A 21,813-nucleotide genomic window follows, 5' to 3' on the forward strand; every position below is an offset into this window, starting at 1 on the left:
GTATTTTTCACTTTAAAATTTGCCATTGAACCAGAGGTATATTTTAAGTTCTAATTTGTTGTATCCATATTTAATTTCCCTTATTAGAAATGAAAATTTGATTTTATTTATGTTTATTCATTAAATAGCCGAAAAGTTGCAATTATTGCTAGAATTTTAGAGAATAGAAACCTTAATTTAATTTTCTGTGAAAACTGGAATATAATGCGATAAGGTATGGTACAGTATCTCTTTTTTCTGAATTCTTTTTGAACTTTTTAATATCAAAGAAATAGAAAAGGCGGTTCAAAATTTTTAATTTTGTTTTGAAAAAACTGGCACAAAGTGTTCCAGTTAATCCTAAGCTAATTTATTAAAAATATTAAGTATTAGCAGTAAATAAACATTGTTTTGAAACGTTAACTCAGTAAAGAAAAAAAAAAGTTTTCCTTCATTAACATATTTAAAATGTAAACTAAATTATAAAAAAAAGGTGTCAGTAATATACAATAATAAAGACACTTATTGGAAATAATGGCAATCAAAAACTTTTTCTGCCATTTGGCCAACTAGGTAAGACCTCTGAATGGTATAAACTCGTACCCGTATTTTCGCGTTTTCCCCATTCGATTTAAACATCAGACCGCTTCGTATTCTTTTCGCTAAGCAGATAACATTCGCGTGGTTTTTCATTAATCAATTAACCAACTTCAATAAAAAATTCAATAATTATCAAAAGGTTTAAGTATTTAACATAATAAAAATAAGGCACAAAAATCAAAATGAAATAAGGCACAAAAATCATCATTATATACTTTATAGATTTGTCAGCTCTTTATTATTGCTTTGTAATTATGTAAATCTATCAAATTTTATAAGGCGTCAGATGATGAATCACTGGAATAGATTGAAATTAACAGCAAGTTGAAGGAAATCAGTTTAAAATTTTATGTATGTTGTCTTCGTCGAATTTAATATTTTAAGGTACAGGAAAGGTAAATAAAGCATTGCAATCGAAAGCTGTTGACTGTACACAAAGCTTCAAGTTTAATAGAGATTCCAGTTTAATTTCTAGTTCCGGCGAATGCATTGATTGCATCGGTGTATTCTTGGTTTTGTCGACGAATTACATGAAACCAGTTCCCTTTAGAAAGTTCTTTTTAAAAGCATAACTCTCTTTAGGCAGATATCCTTTGTATGCTTTGCAACACTGAATTAAAGAACTGAAAATAACAGACGGATTATTTCTTTCTTTATATAAAATGAGAGAAAGGTAGCTTTGAAAATGGGTGTGTCAACAGAATTTAAAGAGAAGCAGGGGTAAAAAAGATTAATAAATCAAATTTCGAAGAACTAACTGATAAAAGAGCTACGCTTTTCAGAAAAGTACAAGTAGAACTGAAAGAACTGATAGATGAAAAATTCTATATTAAAGGCTTAAATTTCAATTTCCATTTTCTTGCTGTCAAAATTTAATGTTATTAGAATAAGTAATTTAAAAGAATCAGCTTATGAAAATTTAAACTGTCAAGTGATACAAATGCTTCAATAATTTTTATCAAAAATATCTAATCTTAAAAACCAATTGTTTTTAATGCTGCTTTAAGTTAAGATCTTTCAGAGATTATCTATGACTATAGTTTCATCCAATCACATCAGAATTTAGAAATTGTGATAATAAATTGAAAAACAGTAAATTACTGTTTGCATCCTTTTTCTGCGTATATAGCTATGATTAAAAATATTATAAGTGTTAGAATATTATTTTTTAAAACAGTCCGCTTTGGATGAATATAACAGCGTGCAAATATTGTTATTTTGAAGGTATGGGGACGCACAGTTACCTCTTTGCCTCAAGTAAAAAAATATATAGGCACGGTTTTGCATTTTGCACATTTTAGTCAAGTATGAAGAAAACGGCAAAGTATTCGAATATTTCACTTCCACACTGCTTCTCAAAAAATGACTCGGTATCTGTAGTTCTTATTAAAAAAGTGAAAATTACTTCTCATTGAAAGCATTATGAGAGAATAGATAAAGTGTTGAAAGCTTGTGCGTGTTTGCCTAGCAAGTAAAAAAAACCAAGTGAACTGCTATTGTTGCGTCAATTGTTACCTTTGTATTAATGAAAGGAGGTTTTAACATGGTCTGGGAAGCAACCCTATTCAATACTTCACGAAAATTTGCTGTCGGTAATTCTGCCTTATATTATCACAATGTTCATATTCAGAAGACGTGAAAAGAAGTTTATCAGATTTATCACTTCATTACTCTTCATTCAACAACGGAAAACTTCCACAAACGAGCAAACTATGTCGTAACTGCCAATCCCGAAACCTCGTTTGATCTTTCTCTTGCTCCTTAAGTAAGCCATCCCTAGAAGGCGGGAAGGAGGTTCTCAACTTCCCTTGCCTATATTTGGGAGGCTCGCTGCTTGCAACATTTCGAACCCCGTTCAGCTCTAACCTCCCTCTCACCAACTTATTTTTTTGTTTTACTTCATTCACTTCTTCCCCATCTCGGTTTGAGTTTTTATTTATCTTTATTGTTATTATTGGTCGTATCGGAGTCGTTGTTTTGACGGCGGCGCTGTTCCGTTCTTCTGTCAGATTGCGGTGATAACCGGAGAGTGGAAGTTGCGAAAAGTTTTTCCTCCTGCATCTCGTTGGACTTAAACTTGCTTAGCATAAACGTGAGCGGTGAAAGAGAACAGCTGGTAAGTTCCTTTAGATTCCATGGCATGTGTATATGAAAGATTTGAACACTGAATTATCAAACAACTTTTACAGTGCATCATAGAAATTTTTTGGATAACTTCTCCAATGATAAAAATTGTAATTATGAATTGAATTGTAATTAGGAATTATATTACATTATTTCCTTTTAACTTTATTAGAAGTATTAAAATTTCTATCAGGATACTAATACTTGCGTATTTTGGGGGAACAAAAAATGCCGGGAATTCAATTGTTGATATTTTAGGTAGTTTAATTAATTTTAATGTGAAGAAGCATGCAATGGATTGTATTCAGATATTGTTATGCATTCTTAAAAATTTCAATAAATAAGAACGTAATACGCAATTTCTTCATTTAAATATTCGATTTTAATAAGATATTTTTTAAAAAACCCGAATACTTCATCTAAACAAGGTGAAATTTTATTAAAGTAAAATTATATTACTTTACTTAATGATGCATGATAATTAATCAGAGATTTCAACTAAAATATTTAGGCAAAGAATGGATAAACAGATTATTATTATTATTATTATTATTATTATTATTATTATTATTATTATTATTATTATTATTATTATTATTATTATTATTATTATTTTGTGTGTGTGTGTCTATAGCTAACTTATGAAACTTAGGAAAATACAGTTACTGTGTTTTTATTAGAATGCAGTATGAATACCCACATATTTCGCTTTCGTTCCAAACTAATGTAATTTTTTTTAACTTCTTGCTGCTAATGTTTATGTTCTTGCAAATTAATATTATATATACCGAAATATATTTATTTTGATTCTGCGTTCTTATGGAGTTAAATTTTCTCTGCAAAGTAATTCAAAGAACTGTGAATTTTGGCATTGATTACTCTGTCTCAAATAGATACAGGAACTAATTAGTTAATATTTTAATGCATCATATCATAAACAGTTAATAAATACCTAAGCATTTCTAAATTTAAATATTATGAAACGATTTGTCAAATTTTGTCTCTTATATATGCTGTACTCAAAAATTGAAAAGCTTATTTTTTAGGTTATATTTTAATTTGAACTTTACTATCATTTTTCTTTCTGCAGATGAAAGGTTGGCATATTATTGTTTGGAGTTAAATAGTTTAATTAACTTCTTTTTATTAACTTCTTTTTATTCTGATATAAGATTTCGATTTGTTTTGTGCCATTTTACTGTTTATAAAAAAACTACATCCCGTGGAACGAAAACAAATTGATCCTTTGAAACCTACTTTCTTTTTATGCTTTTAACGTATGCGTCCGTATCTTCATACGTTGCACTAACTTGCAACTCAGTACCTTGCGTAACTTAATCATAAGGCTGGGCAGGGATTACTTTTCGGTATTTTAATCTAGCGTCCGGATCCTTTTGATAGTGTTCACAAACTAGGAATATATTTTAAAATCTCTTCACATATAATTTCCCCAGGAGTATGATTTATTTCAGATACTAGTATTTTTGTTACTTAATAAACAGTCTAATGTACTAGTTTGATTAAACTAGTTTGACTTTTACTATTTTCTTTAGTATTGCGACTAAAGGGATGATATTTTGCATTGGTTACTTTGCTAGTTAGAGCATTCTTTCAATACCAATACAACTGATGCAAAATTATCATTCATATTGCATTAACACTTATTAACCTATATTTGTCTTATTAACTTACATTTGTAAATATTTTATCATGGCACTTAAAAAGTTTTTAACGCACCTTCAATAAAAATATAATACAACCTGTTTTTTCGTGATGACACTCCAAAGTATCTCATATATTGAAAATATCAGAAACTGATATATTAATTTCATGGAGTAATATTCGTGAAGCAAGCCCTTTCACAAAAACAAAACATAGCCTGTTTTGAATTTCACTACTTAATCATGCTTTAGAGACATTAGGTATTTTTTTGGAAGCAGGCAAAATGAAAAATTAGAACTTCTGGAACCACGGACGTCACGAATACCGGCTCAGCGTGCAGAACCACTACGCTAGGAAGGCGTGAGAAATACCTTATAATGCATGATTAGTGCAGTATACAAATTAATACTTACATATTACAAATGTGATTCAAATTAATAATTAGCTACATAACTTAACCCCTAATATGAATAATATTACGTTAAAAATTCTAAAAGAAAGCTTTTCATTAAATGATAAAAATTATTCATTGCATTTCATGTGATTTGATAGAAACTTCGTAACTTAATATATTCATTAATCAATTTCTTTAAAAAATTAATTAAAAGCCCTTAATATAATATTAATCCTTCAGATTTACCTTCAATGCGTTGCATAAAGTATATGCTTAGTATGCTTTAAATATCGTCAAACAACTAAAACAAATTCCTATCGTATGTTCATTTTTTAATATCCATTACAATTTAAATTGCTTTATAAGAAAGTCTTAATATTACTCAGACGTTTTAGCAAAATTTCTCTCAAATCAATTTGGTCGCTGTAATGACGTAGATTCGTACTGATAACTCCCTTATCCCCAGTCTCGAAACCCAATTCAGGTTTTGCCCATTTAGAATAACTTAATGGCTATGGTATTTTATGGTACGGAAGTCCAGTTCAAAGGAGCATACAGTCGGATGGCGTACGACTGCAATCTGCTTTAAACTGCACTTTTATATATCGTGTAGTTCTCGTATCTACTTCATTGCTGCTGAGGACAGCAGTTGTGCGTTATAGTTCAGTCTGTTCCTGCCTGATATCTTTTTTTGAGATTAATTGCACATTTTGCATTTCATGTAATTTTCCACCTGAAATACAGCTTCTAAACAATACAATACAACTACACATTACGCCGACATTTATCATGCATGTTGCAAAGTGATTGCTTTCTAGTATCTTAAATAGTACAAGTGCATAAATGAAAATGCGCTGTCATTTATCAATTCTATTCAGAAGTACTATCATTTGAAATTAAAAATTCCTAAATTTTATTTATTAAAATGAAAATATCATTTGTGTCAGCAGTTCGATCCAATTATTCCTAATATTGACTCTTCAGAAACGTACCCTCAACATGTGGTGATCTTTACTTTCCAACGTAGTATGTTAAATCTATGATATAATTGTATGGCTAAAATGGTAATTTTACACAAAACATCGATATCTGTTTTTATCATGTTTCTAATAATTTCAGTATTTCATTTGCGGATAGCAACAAGTAAACTCCTCCGCTTCCGGGAGAGCCGGAAGTGAGAAAAATTTCTTTTGGCCACAAAAGGCCTGAATTCTCATGAAATCGTAAGTGTTGACTTGTGGCGCATTTTATCTTGGAAAAAGGCAAATTTATTTAGTGTTTCGAGAGATATGTGAGCTAAGACGTTGCTTCGTAATTGGACTAGTGCAGCCAGAATGCTGTCCCCGCTCGTGACGTCATTCACGGAACACCAACGCAAAGAGCTAATTAAAGCTCTACTTAGAAAGTATGAAAAGTTTCCATTGATCGTTTTCACTCAGACAACCGGCTTCAGACAGGGAACAAAAAAAGGGCCACTTTAGAAAAGCGTTTATTATATTTCTCTTTGTTGAGAGAAAGAAGTACTGGAGAAGAAAACTAGAAACTGCATTAAAAAAATAATTCCTAACAAAAGTTTTGGGGTAGTTAATCTTAGTATGCGGCTACATTCCAATTTCTGACGGAAAGTCTTCAAATCGAATTGTATATTTTTCTTAGCGAAACGTAAATTGAGAAATGGCCATCATACCGAATCGCGAGGGTTATTCATTTCCAAATTAAAAATGTGTACCATTCAAACCTACATTTTCCGAAATAGGATCTTTATGAGCTAAAGAATTTTAAAAGAAAAGCAATTAATTATTTTAAAAACATAATTATAAAACAAATCTGAAAGGGGTTCAGATTTTAGCGATCGCCCAAAAGGACTCTTTTAAAGTTTAGCAGTAGAAATTATCGATAGAGATGGCTCATCGATGATCACTTGATGGAATGACGAAACGTTTTATAGGATATTAATTAGGTGAATATGCATTTAAATTCGACAAACACTGAGGACTTTATAAATCTTCTATATATTTAAAATGTGAAAAAATATGCAATGTTATTCTATAAAAACATTTAATGTGTTTAATTAGATATATGATGAATTAAATGCATTTTTATCTAAATCAATCAGATTAAAAAATAATATTCTAATGAACTAAACCTACTTTTTAAATACTTTTGTTTATTTCATTAATTAATAACAGATTAAATATGAAAGAATAATGTCTTACTTTTTTCCGAATGTCAAGAGATGCGAATGAAAATTGAAATAACGCAAAATCGTGTTTCCAGACTAAAAGCCCTTTTGGGCTAAAAAATAAGTAATAATAGAATTATAAAAATGTTAGTTTGGTGGTCAATATTTAGTTGGAATTTGTTAGCTTTTACATTTCTTAGCGCCACCAGACTCGTGCAGAGATTTAATTAAATTTTTAGTATATTATAAGCGTTAAAAATAATGCTTATTTCGTAATGTAAATTCTTGTGTAATGATATAAAGTTGTAAGTAAAACCTCTTGCAAGTTTCGTGTCTATCACTTAAGTAAATAAAAATTACAATCCGATATATTTTATCTATAAACGCTTCAAATAATTTACAGCCGTATGCAGAAGGTTTGTTTAGTTTAAAATGGAAAACCTGCGCGCATCTTTTCCTTTTTCGCATAAAAATTATAGTTCTAGCAGAGCCCAGATGATCGTTTGCCCTGCTTATGCAAGATTCAACTTCAATCCTTGAACTTTTTCCTTGAAATGGAACTGCAAAATCATGAGTTTCTGACCCTTTTCAAAGTGGGCCATCAGTTCTCCTGATCCAAGTCTGGACTGGTTCCTGAACATTCATTATTCTCTCTTCATTTCCTTTGACTGATTTCCATAAATTGTTCAAGGTACTGAAATACTTCTAATTTTCAAATCTTAACAGTAATTATAACTTTTGTAATTATAATATTTCGAAACAAGTTTTGTCTTTGTTCCATAAAGCAAGGCTGTTCTTATTTTCATTTTACTGTGCCAATTTTACTGCGTTGATTCACATTTTTTCATCTTTATGATCATAAGAAATAGCCATGAATGTTTTATGCTAACGTAAGTACGCAAAACCCAACATCATGAGGGAAATATATATCAAATTCTTTTTTAATTCCTATTAGTATTAACTAAGCCAAGCATTTGATAGCATTTATTTTCACTGCTACCGCATTACTCAGTTTAAGTGGAAGAGATATCTTCCCTTTTAATAAAGTGAGCACAAAAAATCTGATTAATCGTTCACATAATTGCATTCAAAAGAAAAATAAAACTTCGGATGGTTAGTAATAGAAAAAATAAGTTTAATTGAGGTACATTTTCGAAGCTTGCAATATTTTATGAATGCATGCATTTGATGAAAATATGTTAGCAGGTAACATTTCTGTTTTGCTCCAGTTTCTTTTCTGGTTGTTAAACTGTCAGTATTGATTTATATTTTCCATAATTATCTGCTCCTTTCAGCAGAAGATGTTTTCTTTTTCCATCTCGCAAACTGCCAGTTTTTATGCAGGTAACGACAAAAACTTGGCAAGTCAGTGAACAATATTTCCTTACCTCATTTTCCATTCCTTTCTAAATTCAAATTTGAGGCCAGTCATTCATTCAAGTTACTTCCAAATTTTCAGAGCAATTCAGTAATCGTATACGGTCTAAATGCTACAGTGACCCTTCTATCAATCTAAGCTATGTTCACATACATTGTGTCCATTAAAAATTCATTTTAAAGACAAATTTGCTCGTTTTTTTCATTAATATTATAAGGTATTTCTCCCACTTCCCTAGCGTGCCTTCGTGGTGTAACGGTAGCACGCTGGGCCGGTATTCCAAAAGTCCGTGGTTCGATTCCCGGCGAAGGCGGTTGCATATTTTTCATCTTTTCTGCTTCCAATTAACCTAATGACTCTACAAGTGGCGCCCGAACTAAAAGGGTTGTGGATGATGATTCTTGCACCCAGGATTTGGCGACTATGTTCCCTAAAACCCCAGTCACCCTTTCAAAAGGGGAGAATATAAGGTATTTCTCCCACTTCTCTAGCGTGCCTTCGTGGCGTAACAACGGTAGCACGCTGGGCCGGTATTCCAGAGGTCCGTGGTTCGATTCCCGGCGAAGGTGGTTGCATATTTTTCATCTTTTCTGCTTCCAATTAACCTAATGACTCTCCAGTATAAGAATGATTATATTTCATAATTGCCTATTCTATTTCCATGGCTGGTCATTGAGCAGGAAATTAATATTTTGCTACTGAAACCCAGAGTTGAATACATATAAAAGTATAAGAATTAAGATTCAATTTTAAATCACAGATTCAGTTTTCATTTTCGGAGTTTCTGATTCATAGTTAATAGTTTCACAAAATGAAATTTAGTATATGAGTGATAGAGTGCGCATTAATTTTAGTGTTGATCGCTTGTTGATTAACTTGCTTTTATGAGAAAAGAAGAATCGCAGATGTGTGAAAACTGCGGTCTTTTATTTCCTGGCTTGAAATTCCCTGCTTCTAACTTTATAATTAATCTTTAAAGTTTCTGCCTTATTATAATCATTAGAGAAAATTATAAGTTATGTTCATCCTCTTTTCCGCATGCTTTCGTGGTGCAACTGGATTCATTCTCGACCCATATTCGGGAGACCTGGAGTTTGAATTCCGAGGCCACTGCGGATTTATTCAGTTTCCTGAGTACGAAAAAATTCTAAACGACTGTGCAGTGACGCTCGTACTAAAAAGATGGTGGACGATAATTCGTCACCACCAGAAATTTTCGACTGGGTCCTCTCATCCTCAGGCGCTCTTTAAAAGGGGGAGTATATAAGGCATTTTTCTCCCTCCTTTCCTCATGCCTTAATGGTGTAACTGGAAGTATGCTCAACGCGGATTTTCGAGTCCCGGCGAGAGCATTGCACATTTTTCATGTTCCAAGCATCGATATGGCTTATGACTCTACAAAGTTTTTCGCCAAATTATAACTTTTTATACAGACATTTTGTCTTTTGATTAATATTTGCAACGATTTCCTGGGATACTTTTCACATTAACCTCTTTACTGAAATTATTTCTATTCATTTATGTTGATAATAAAATTCCTTTTTCATCACTCAGTTCACCTAAAGGTTAAGTCCTATTTTTTGATGACCCTTTTACGTTGCTTTCACTTCATGGCCGATTCTTCATTCTGCCATTCATCTGTCTATGACTTAGTACACTATATTTCAGTGTCACTTTCTGGAACTAATTAACACTATCGGCCACTCTATTATTCATAGGTGACCCTTACAACTTGTCCATGAACTACTATGCATCCGACTAGTTTCTGCAGAATTAATGATATAAGGCAAATTGGCTGCAGCATCCGGAATCATTTTTTAGTTTATTTTAAACAATAGACATAGCTCTGCTCTATTGGAGAAAAGAAGAGCCGAGTTATATAAAAAGCAGAAATTGTTCAATCTAACCTCATGTGAATTTAAATGTTAAAAATTTGAGATATTCCCTTTATATCGTAGATGACTTTTCAGATTCCTTAATGTCTACTTTACAAATTCTAATGTCAATTTTAATGACAGCAGAAAGTTTTATTATAATTGCAATTTAATATGAAATTATAATGACATGTACTTTTATACTAATTTTGATAGGTTTTGAATTTCGTAGATTCGATTGCTAGATTGCAAACAAAATAATTGATACAGCCTCTTAGAGCAATAGGATAAGTTAAGAATTGCTGACTGAGTGAAGAGTTGTGAGGAATCAATTACATTTTTAAGATTTCATTTGACAGTCAGGGAAGAAATTATGCTGACTTAGCGCTATAGTATGCTAGGTATGTAATTCATTACTAAACTACGAAAGAGTTGCGTTGTACAATAAAAGAGATTAGATAAATCTGCATTTAAAAATATTAATGTAGTACACTTAATTTAGCACACTTCTGCATCACGTATAGAAGCTTTTAACTAAAGGTACCAATATTACGAAGTGTTCAGCTACAAAGCTAATCCGCACACGAGGAACCTAGTTCGTTGCTTATTTACTCCCAAAGGTCAAGGTTCCTGCCCAGGGCCGATTAAGACTATTGTTAGAGGCCCTTAAAAGATTTTGGTACCCCACATATATTTAAGCCAGTTTTGTCTTCATCCCTTCTTTCTGGAATGTTTTGATTTAGCTGCACTATGCATTCCGTGGTAAAACCGGGAATAGGAATTTTTTTTGTTTTTTCCCTTTCCCGAATACCTAAGGATCTTTTTGTGCTGTCTCCTTTCCTTTGGTGCCCTAAGGAGAGCTTATATTGCTTAATGGTTAATCCAGCTCTGCCCCTGAGTATACATCTTAAGAAGCATACCTCAAAGATGAAAGATTAAACATAATTACTAGCTAAATATATATTGATAGCGTTATTTATATCGTTTAGCTCTATCTGCCGCATCTGTGCACGTCTGCATGAAGCTATTTTTATTTTTCGTTTTAGTTTAGTATTTTTTTAGTTTAAGCTGCTCTCTGCCCCCTTATGATTTTCATTAAATTTTCGACATTCAAGGGAAAAGATATATGTGATAATGTTCTAGAATACAATAACGTGAACTGTATTCTTAAATAGCATGGGTGGTGGCAAGGGAGGTATGGTTATCTGCCTGTTACAAACATAATTGAAGTTAACGCTATAGCACTGAATAGTAGCTTAGAAGAAAGTTTCTGGATCAGTTTTTTTTTTCTAAAATAAAAGCTGAAGAATATGTGCACTTAGTTCAAATTTCAATTAAAGATCTGACAACAGCCCCAATAACCTGGCGTTAAATGTATGTTACAACTACGCATTACCGTTATAATTTAAGCTTTTGTAAAGTAGTCGTCTAAGGGACGCTGTCACTTTGAAAGTTTTCATTAAGCTGTTTTATATTTTTTGTCATTAAGCCCATCGGTTAAGGATTTTCAAATAAATTGTTGTGTTAAAAATCGTTGATGTGTTAGAAACCTAGTAGTTGCTTAGCTAAAATAGCTACTGCGTGAGTAGATAAGAATACTGAAACTTAATTGCAATGAGCACAAATATTCTGCCAACATCGGCGTAATGTTTGGCAGACGCTAAAATAAAAACATCCAGAAAGTTTCTCTTCCTTCATACGCATAGAAATATCCGTATATGAACCATATTCGGCTAAGTCCCAGTTTCTAACTAATTTTGCTACTTTTAAAAGAGGGAGACCTGACTATTTCCTCGAAATGGGTAAAGTCTTCCTAGGAAACTACCTTCAGTCTTGGTGACTGAGCGAATTATGTCCATAGGGATTTTATGCTTTGCCCATGTTTCAAGTAAATACGACATAGCTGGAAATTATTACCATCCCTAATTAATAGCATGATCACAAAATTGTTCTGTAATTTCTGTATTTAGGTTGCATTTAGCATAAAAATAATTAAGTACATATATCTTTTATAATCACGCAGCAATCTACTTCAGACATGCAGATATTTCATTAGCAAACGCTTTTCTTGGTAAAAATTGTCCATCAAAATACTGAAGTTCATGAATGGTCAATGTACAATAAAATCTGATGAACTACCAAAGAACTTACCATTAGAACTAATCAAAACACATTAGTTTCGTGTGTAAGTGTCTTCTCTTTTTTCTATTTCTGTAAACTGAACACTAATGACAGAGAGAATAGATGCAATAAATACCGGAATTTTTTCCCTAGATTTTACTCCTAATTGTTTCTAATATTATATTTTCGGTCATTAAATCACGTGTCTTATGTCATTAAACCACGTGAGCTTGTTCCATAGAGATCCGCAGCTCATGCAAAGCATAACTCACAGGTTTTCCATAATAAAGTAACAAAAGGCATATTTTTTTTACCTCGGCCCATCAAGACACAGAGTGGTAAAGTCGCTGAATGCTAATAGTTCAGTCGGGGTTCGAATCCCGGCGAACGGGATGGCTGCATGAGCGTTTTCGTGGTTTGTCCCATGTGTAATATGTATACGAGCCAGTTTCTCTTATAAAGCTCTCCCTTACGCAGATAGCCCTCGAGTACTTTGACGTAATCGAATATACCTACCAAATCATAATCAATAGAAATGTAATACTGAATGATATCAATTCAAAACATTTCACGTCATAACTGAGATTAATGGCATTGCAAAGTGAACCTGTCTGCCTAAGGAAAAGGATGCCTTTTTAAAGGTCTTTCTAAGAGAGATGCTCCAGTTTGCACTATTCCAGAATTAAAACCACGAAAACCCTATGCAGTCAGCCTCTTAATCTCTGGAAGCAAACCTTTAGCGCAACTTAACTAATTTTTTTGGCATTAGTCAGTCATCCATGGGGAAATTTCATGTAAGTACTGATGCGAAATTTATTTTCTAAGATTAACTCCCTAAGTAAAACCAAAACTCTGTGCTTAGTAAATATATTAATAAAGCACACTAAATATGAAGTTCATTTAATACCAAATTGCTATGCAATTAATTGAAATTAATTAAAATAACTTTTTCAATATTACTTTATATGCGGTAATTTTATTTCAAAATTTCTTTATAAAAGTTATTCTGGATGAGAAATAGTTAACTGTGCGAGCAGGTTTACCCCAGATTCTTCGAAATAGGTTTATTTGCATATAGAAATATGTCATCGACTCACTAAACAAATATACTTGTCGGATGTTTCGAATTCAAGAGAATCCAAGCTCTGGAGAAAGTCTGCAAGCTGATCAAATAAAGAATAGTATTAAATGAGGAAATATCTTATGCTGCTGTTAAACTATAAGCTTCAGTTACTTACGATAGAGCCCTAAAAAGTAATAATATTTTGAGAAGTATGTTCATAAAGGTAAATTTCAATGACCCCTCGATAGTTTTTGGACTTTTATATTCAAGTAAGTAAAATAACAGTTCTTAGATGGTTGAGTATATAGGAAATATAGAATTGTAAAAATTCCAATATAAAGTTTTTTGCATTAGTTATTCAAACTGCGGCACACTAAAATTAGCAATAAATGAATATTTTGGTTTAAAAAATATGGCCCTAAAATTTATACAAATGGTGAATCTTGAAAACATCTTCTATCCTTAATAATTAAATTTCATCAAAAAAGAAAACTAACTCATAAAATGTTTCTGATTTTCAGGCAAAATTCTAAATAAATAAATTTCAGATAATTTTGATACGAAAGAGCTTTTAATTTAGCTTTTTTATTATTTTAACCAGAAAATTTAACACTTCATAAAATAATTATTAATTAATCTAATAATCTATTATATTTCATCTATATTCTTTCACATTTTGAACCATATACTTTGATTTAGCAAAGTATATACAATGAACGCACGCAAGTCATCGTAAAAAAGGTGTTAAATTGTATAAAATTTGGTTATATGATGTCCTCTTAAATGTCTTGAGAATTCTTTAGTGCTACGATAATATAATGAATTTCTATGTAGTAATTGTTTATGTACCTAATGAATTAATTTAAAAAGTTTAAAATGTCTAATAAACGGGAACGAATTCAACTTGATGGGTATTAAGTACTTTAAATAGGTCTCTTGTTAATCTTGTAAAGAATATTAATAAGTTAAAACATCGAATTGCTGTTGTTTTCACTTACTATTTTGTCCCCCCCCAAAAAAAAAAGATTAGAAGCTGTTTCCAATCAATGAATCTTAACTTTTGTATTTATTTTCCATATATTTACGAAATTGCGTTTATCATTATAAGTGATTTCTCAAAGTTCATAATCTGCACTTCTTAATAAAATATTTACCAACAAGTGCGAATTTTTACTACTAGTGCGAAAAATAAAATACGTTTCTAATATCGTGCGACATGTTGACTGCAAAAAAATTAACTCGATTTCTTTAAAACAAAATGAAATTTTAAAGTAACACACAGATTACTGTTCTCTGCATATTTTATTTTTTAAATTTGATTTAGACTTTTGCTTTCCTTTCAGATAGCAATGCATTTTTTTAATATTTTGAAATTTCCATATTTTTACCATATTTCATTCAAAAAATAGAACTGAAATAAATATCGAAACTCCCAGAATTGAAGCTCTTTTACATGTTTATCTAGTTAGCTAGTTAAATTAATTTTTTTAATATTGAAGTTGTAGCTATATTTTCAACTGTAGGTATTATTTTTTATTTTAGAGTCTTCTTAAGAGTTATCATTCTGCTTTTCTTTTATTGGATGAGAAGATTTTTAAAAGGGCTTGTCATGAATTCAGTAACTTATCAGTCGAACATTCAAGTACAGTTGGTACTTTTCTTAATAAACCATAAATAATAACTATAATTTTTTTGCAATTTTTCATCATTTTAAAAACTTTCACTCTGAAAAGTTTAACATCTTATTCTTTATTTTATTCCTTTTCAGTATTTATCAATATCTAGTTTACTTAAGTGAGTATTTCTAATATCAGGTATGGCAAGTACTATAACAGTAAAGTATGTCAGAAACGAATGATCGGATTCCAGAGCTGGTCCAAGGGAATTATCCAAAAAGAGTAACTGAATTCTTACGTTTTCTCATTCGCATTGACATATGATAGTGACGGCTAACTTTCCGATTTTCTGAACACTTTTTTTAAACAACAGTAAGGTCTGTCTCACTTACATTCATTGCATTTCCTTTTCTTTTTTCTTTATCAGTTATGACAACATTATCACTTTACTCAGACCAAATATGTAACAACCGCAATAACGACAAAATAAGAGAAAAAGAATGTGGTTGATTCACAAGATGCATTTTATGGTCGTCTGTGGTCATTCAAAAATAACTAAACAAATAAACACTGACGTAGAAAGTAGGTCTTGCTGTAACAGACGGGCAAAGGGAGTTCCTTAAATGGTCTTTGGTAAAAAAAAAGGTCAAGATCGCATTTCAGTTCACGCGCTAAGAGAGAAAGAATTTGGTAAAGCGTGTTGGCAACGCATCCAGAAAGTTAAATTATTCTTCATTTCTGCAATAAGGTACTGATTTTAATTTTTTTTTTTTTTTTCCGATGCTGCAAGCTGAGCCTTCTCCTCTCGTTTTGCTCTCCATAATTATCTAATTAAATTATCATCAGACGATTAAAATTTATTAATCACATAAAAGCAACGCAGTCTCAGTAATAAACGAATGAATTAAAGTAATAAGTAATGAAAACATGAAAGACGGTAGTCACTCGTCATAAGATACAAGTAAGAAAGAAGGCAGAAGGATAATTTTTATCTTTTTAATGCTTACTTCACCTTTTTAATGTTATGGCTATAAAATTTAAAAATTTAAAAAAATTTTGCAGCCCGATTTTTTTAATACCTGTCCTTGACTTTTTCCTTTCTACTTTAACACACAATCTCAGTTTTTTTTTTTTTTTTGCTTCTATTGACTATTTTTAATGCTCATTCTTTTTATTTTCATTTTCTCCTTTCAGTTCTTTTTAACTGTTTACATATTTGAAATCACTTATCTGATGCAAGATTTCAGTCTCAGAGATCGAGCGATTAAAGCCGCTGAACACTGGTAGGTCGGTCCAGGGTTCCAGTCCAGGCAAACGGGCTGGCTGCATAGGCGTTTTTGTGGCTGTCACCCTGTGCAACGTGGATACGAGAAAATTTCCTTTAAAAAGTCCTCTACGGTCCATCCCCTCCCTATCGTGCCTAATGGTAGAGCACGTAATTACAAAAAATAATAAATAAATTTTTAAAAAAAAGAAAATCTGAAAGGTTTCAGATATTAAATTACGTCCAAAGGTGCGTTTCTTTAACATTTTGTGTGTTACCTTTATTTATTAAATATCATGTTTTTCGCACTTAAACCATAAAATTCAGTTCAAGGGTAATAATCTTAAATTGAGTAAGTACATCTTTGGAATTTCCGATACACAGTCTCATGCGCTGGAGATAAAAATATTTTTTCTGTATAACGTTGCCATTGCTCGCTTTGAAATCCTTGAGTTTGTTAATCAAAAATTTGTTAAACGTTTTACAAAATATGAAATCGATAAACAAATTCCAAATTTCAAATTTGGGCCTCCAGCTGCCCATATTCGCAGTAAGATTACATCATTCAAAATTTGATGGCTCTAGGTACCATAGTTTTATTACAGTGCGAGAAACATACATACATTTATGCAGATTCTTTATTATTTAATTTCTTTAAATATAACAGGGCGATAATATTTGGTGGCAACAGTTTGAAAAGTGAAACGGGCATTCAGAGTGATTAGACGCAAAATCGCAAAACGAAAACAATATTTCCTCAGGGACAAACCCTATTTGGACTAATAAAAAAAAAAAAAAAAAAAAAAAAAAAAAGCAAGGTTCCTCAGAATTTTCTCGCGATCCCATTTAGCATGAGATTTTTTTGCTACCCGCCTTAACTCGGGTTTTGGGCACCCTCATTTGAACCGAATTTTGGAGTTTCCGGGCTGCAAAACCTAGCAAAGATATGTCAAGGGTTAATTTTCATTTGTGAGTCAATTAACAAATTAAGTTAAAAACTAATAACGTTAAATTAGCATTAAGAATCCAGTTAGCTTGCCGTTAAGTAATTAAGCAACAAATCAGGGATATTAACATAAAGCTGTTATTAAGATTAAGGTTAAAAGAATCACGTTAATTTAACATTAAATCATTAGTAAGATCAGCATTAAAACTGATAAATGAAATAACATTTTAACGAATACAGGTTAGTTAATTCCTCATAAATTGCAATGCTTTAATGCTTAATAAGATTTATGAAGCATTTAAAAAAATGAAGAATCTTTTTTAAATAAATTGCATGCACAAAAACAAAACCTAAATTCAAATAATAATACCAAAAGAACGTTGTTTCTTTTTTATTATTATTTATTAGAAATCCTGCTACCTACTTATTTAAAAAATAAAATTTTTAAAGTGTACTTGACTGCTCTGTTCCTCTGTATCGTGGCTTCCACTTACAAAAGTCCAGGTCACTGCCCAGAATAGTCTTTAAATTTCTGTATTTTTTAAAAATCTCATAATTCTAGAAATTCGCAATGTGTGTTATTTGATATCTTTTTCAAGCGTCATTTCATAAATTTACTTTTTACTCCTGAAAATATTTCATGGGTTTTGGTTCTAATCGAAAGGTAAAATATTTGCTATGTTCTTAATTTTCTACTTTGAAGAGGATGTATTTCCGAGAAGAAGAATGTTCTCTCAAAAGCAAATTAGTCAGAAAAGTTTACATTTGGAAACATTCAGGTAAATGATGTATTCATAAATCATTTACTTGCATATTTGTGACAGAATAAACGTTGATGTTTAACATACAGAAATTCTTCAAAAAGGTTGTGACTGTATTTCTGTTACGGCTATGAATATTTATGCATACCTACGTATGATGAACAAAGAATTATTTTAGGTTTTTTATAACTATTATTTTAAGAGTAGACAATTTGGATGAATCATCGTGCATTGCTTTCCGATACAGAATCGGATTTCAAAGAGAAAGGTGTCTTCTCTATTCATACGTTAAACTCGAGTTAAAAACGACTGTCGCTGCATTTGAATTTACTGCTCTGTTCACGAAGCGTTTCTTCAGTCATGACGTTTGTAGGACAAGGTTCCTTTTTTAAATGAAAGGCAGATTGATAATTTGGATTAAAACAATGTCTGGTGTTCTTTATCAAATGGAGAATAAGGCTGCAGGAGCGTATCTTCTTTCTTTACATAACACGCGTAAAGCTTTCCAACGGAAAATTAAAAGCACATATTGGTGGTAGATGTAATTTTTTACTAGACAGTAAGTTTTTATACAGCATAAAGTTTTCAATTATCTTCGATTATAGCAAAACAGAAGTATTGCATGATATCAAAATACTGATGGCGGACATAATTAGTTGAGAAATTAGAGGTGTTTTTGTATTGTTCAGTTTAGAAGAAAACGTATATTAAATTCTGGGTGCCAAATTTTTTTTAAACTTTTTTCTCTTTACCGACGACGTTAAAACATATGCTGTATTATGAGCAATTACAATTTCATTATTATTCGAATTAAGAAATTCGTTACTAAATTTCTACCTATGCACTCAATGCAATTACTTGAAAATTTCAAAAGTAATTTAGAGCAATTACACTCTTGTTAATGACAGTTATGAGTTACTTATAAAGATAATAATAAGAGAGATTTGCTGATCATATTGAGGTTAGAAGTACTTTTTAGATAGATTAATTGATTTCAGTTTGCTTCTATTTCTCACTATCACTATCATTAAGAAAAAAGAGTGCTTTTGAAATAATGAAGCATAACGGAATTTTTTCACTTTTTTTTAAACACTTAAATATTCTAAAATCGATTCGTAAAACCTAGCGTGTTTTCTATCATATTTTCTGTCACGATATTCGTTCTAAGCTGACTTTTGTTTTGAATGTCAGCACGATAGATAGGCAAATTAAATGATTATATTTCTTTTCAATAAAGAGTAAGATCGTTATCAGTTCTAAAATAAAATTTCCATAATACGCAAACAAAATTCCTAAAAATCAGTGATAAATTTGTAGAGTCATTAGGTTGTTTTGAAGAAGGAGTGCATGAAAAAAGAGCAATGTCCTCGCCGGGACTCGAGCCTGGACCTCTCGAATATGCGCCGAGTGTGCTATCGTTGCACAACGAAGGCATGCTGGAAGGAGGGAGAAAATACCTTATATACTGCCTCTTTTAAAGGGCGACTAGGAATTAAGGGACCCGATAGCCAAATCGTGGTGGAGACGAATTATTATCCACCACCTTTTAGTTCGAGCGCCACTGGGGAGCCATAAGGATTTTTTGAAGTAGAAAACGTGAAAAAGAAGCAATGCCGTCTCTGGGATTCGAACCTAGACCTCTCGAATAAGCGCCGAGTGTGCTACTGTACAACACGAAGGCATGCTGGAAAGGAGAGCGAAAAATGCCTTATAAATTATAAAATATCCAATTATTGTTTGCTTAACAGCTGGCTTAATTTACCGCATAATATAGGACTGAAAATACTCCTTATGCCCTTGTGATGTATCACAATATCAGTAATCCATCCAGCAACTGGAAGATATCCAGGTGAAGAAACTGTTGTCGTTTAAAGACTCTTGCTCATAAAATAACTTAATGACTCTATATTGGCGCGCAATCTAAAATGTTTCGACAAAATCCTGTCGCCATCTTGACGGCCGAATAGAAAGAGTTTTGTTCTTCATCAGTAGACCTTTCATTTGAGGGAAGACTAGAAAGTATTATAAGATCGACAGGAGCTCTCATTCGTGTTTGTTGCAGAGTAGTCAGCACATGCGAGTGGCAAGTGGGAGGTTTCGGTTATATTCGAGTTGAGTTTAATTGTTTTTCAAAGCAGAACGCTGAGAACGCTCTTCTCAAAGCAGAACGCTGAAACGCTGAAAGCCAGTAAGAGGAATTTTATTTATTTATTTATTTTGTAATAGTTATACAGGACCAGTTAAATGACAGCATTTGACAATTGCTGAAGCCAGATACAAAATAGAAGGAACATATCTTAAAAACCTGTCTTAATGTTAGTTTCAAAAAAGGTAATGTTAGAAATAAATATGTTTTACGAGCAGTGTTTGATAAATATTTTGCGGAATATGAAGTAACATGAAATTTTCAAGTTTTTTTTTATTAGAAATGTGGAATCTTAGCAAATCTGGCACGGAGCCCGATTTGTTAGACCGCAGACTCGAATAAGACTCTACATGTCGTCATATTTTTAACTAAATGTTAGCTGAAAGTCTGTTAGACAGTTTATTTGGTTTGCCGAATAAAAACAAATTTCTTAAAGTCTCTAAGCAAATTTATAACTGTTATTCACTCCAAATTGTATTCCATGTTTAACTTTTTTTTTTTTTTTTTTTAGTTTGTCTGCTATTTTCATTTTCTTCAGCATTATTCTAAAAGCGTATATCGTGGATATATATTAGACGGATCTCCAATCTGCATCGAAATCCGCAAAAGGACAAAAATGCGATTTTACTAGAAATAAACATGTTATATTGATAGTAATTGTAAAATTACCTGGAATGGCGACAATTCAGGTTTAAAATGAATGCATAAACTCGGTAACTATCAACATTGCTGAGGTAAATCCCGTTATGATGCATGCTCAAACTGAGAGCTTTCGTAGCTAATCAGATTCCTCGATTTAGCATTGCCATGAAGAATTACTCGGGTAGTATTCTGACGCAGATATATGAAGTTCTACTATAGTGTCTATGACACTGAATTAATTATCGTAAATTTTCTATTTGCTATTCAGTTATTGTGCCTGTGATTCTTAGTGAACGCATGTATTTCTTCCTTCAATTAAAACGTGAAAGTGATGTTGACCATGGTCAACATAGCATAAAAGCTTAGCATAAAAATTAAATTTACATTTTAAATAAATGTTGACCATGCTTAGCATAATACGATATTTCCAAAATTTGAAATGGAAGCTATTGTAAAATTGAATTGATTTGGTTTAAGTTTATTATTTTTATTTTGTTTATTATCTATTGGTTATAACCAATAAATAATAACCAAAATAAAGGCATCCAGAAAGGTATTTTTTTCCTTCTTTCTGCATGCCTTCGCTGTATAACTGGAAGCACGCTCGATGCATATTCGGAAGGTCCGTAGTTCAAATCCCAGAGAGGGCATTGCACATTTTTCACGTTTTTGTATCGATATAACCTAATGACTCTACAACTGCATAGAACTTGAGAGCTATCTGCCGAAAGGAAGGGATGCCTACGTGAAGCCCTTTCTAAGGGAAACTGGCTCGTATACATGTTGCACATATGGGAAAACCAGTAAAACGCCCATGCAGCCAGCCCGTTCGTCGGGATTCAAATCTTGGACATAACAACTAGTATTCAGCATTATTGTTCGTCACCTTAATTAGACGAAAAAACAACAACTTTACTTTGGATTAGATTTTGATAGCGTTTACGTAAAGGTACTTTTTCTTCACGAACAAAAACATTTCATGTGATTTTTTTCCCATAGAAGGTTGAGTTTTGATCAAAATATACGCAAAAGTAAAGTTGCTCTTTTGCTGCGAGTATGTA

The 21,813-nt window shown here is 31.8% G+C and overlaps 1 protein-coding gene across 2 annotated transcripts in view; it reads left to right on the top strand.

Annotated features, from left to right (window-relative positions):
- Positions 1-2,467: 2,467 nt before the first annotated feature.
- LOC118189897 (filamin-A-like) overlaps positions 2,468-21,813 on the top strand; it is a 341,851-nt gene continuing 322,505 nt past the window's right edge. Inside the window, exon 1 of one of the 2 annotated variants that reach the window (XM_035360600.2) lies at positions 2,468-2,695. The gene's annotated coding sequence lies outside the window, so the exon portion shown is untranslated. The remainder of the gene's footprint in view (positions 2,696-21,813) is intronic. The other variant, XM_035360601.2, reaches the window with a different exon arrangement.

The sequence above is a fragment of the Stegodyphus dumicola genome, chromosome 10 (assembly GCF_044657685.1).
Source record: "Stegodyphus dumicola isolate Sdum_Otavi_A_Nest chromosome 10, ASM4465768v1".
Lineage (NCBI taxonomy): Eukaryota > Metazoa > Arthropoda > Arachnida > Araneae > Eresidae > Stegodyphus > Stegodyphus dumicola.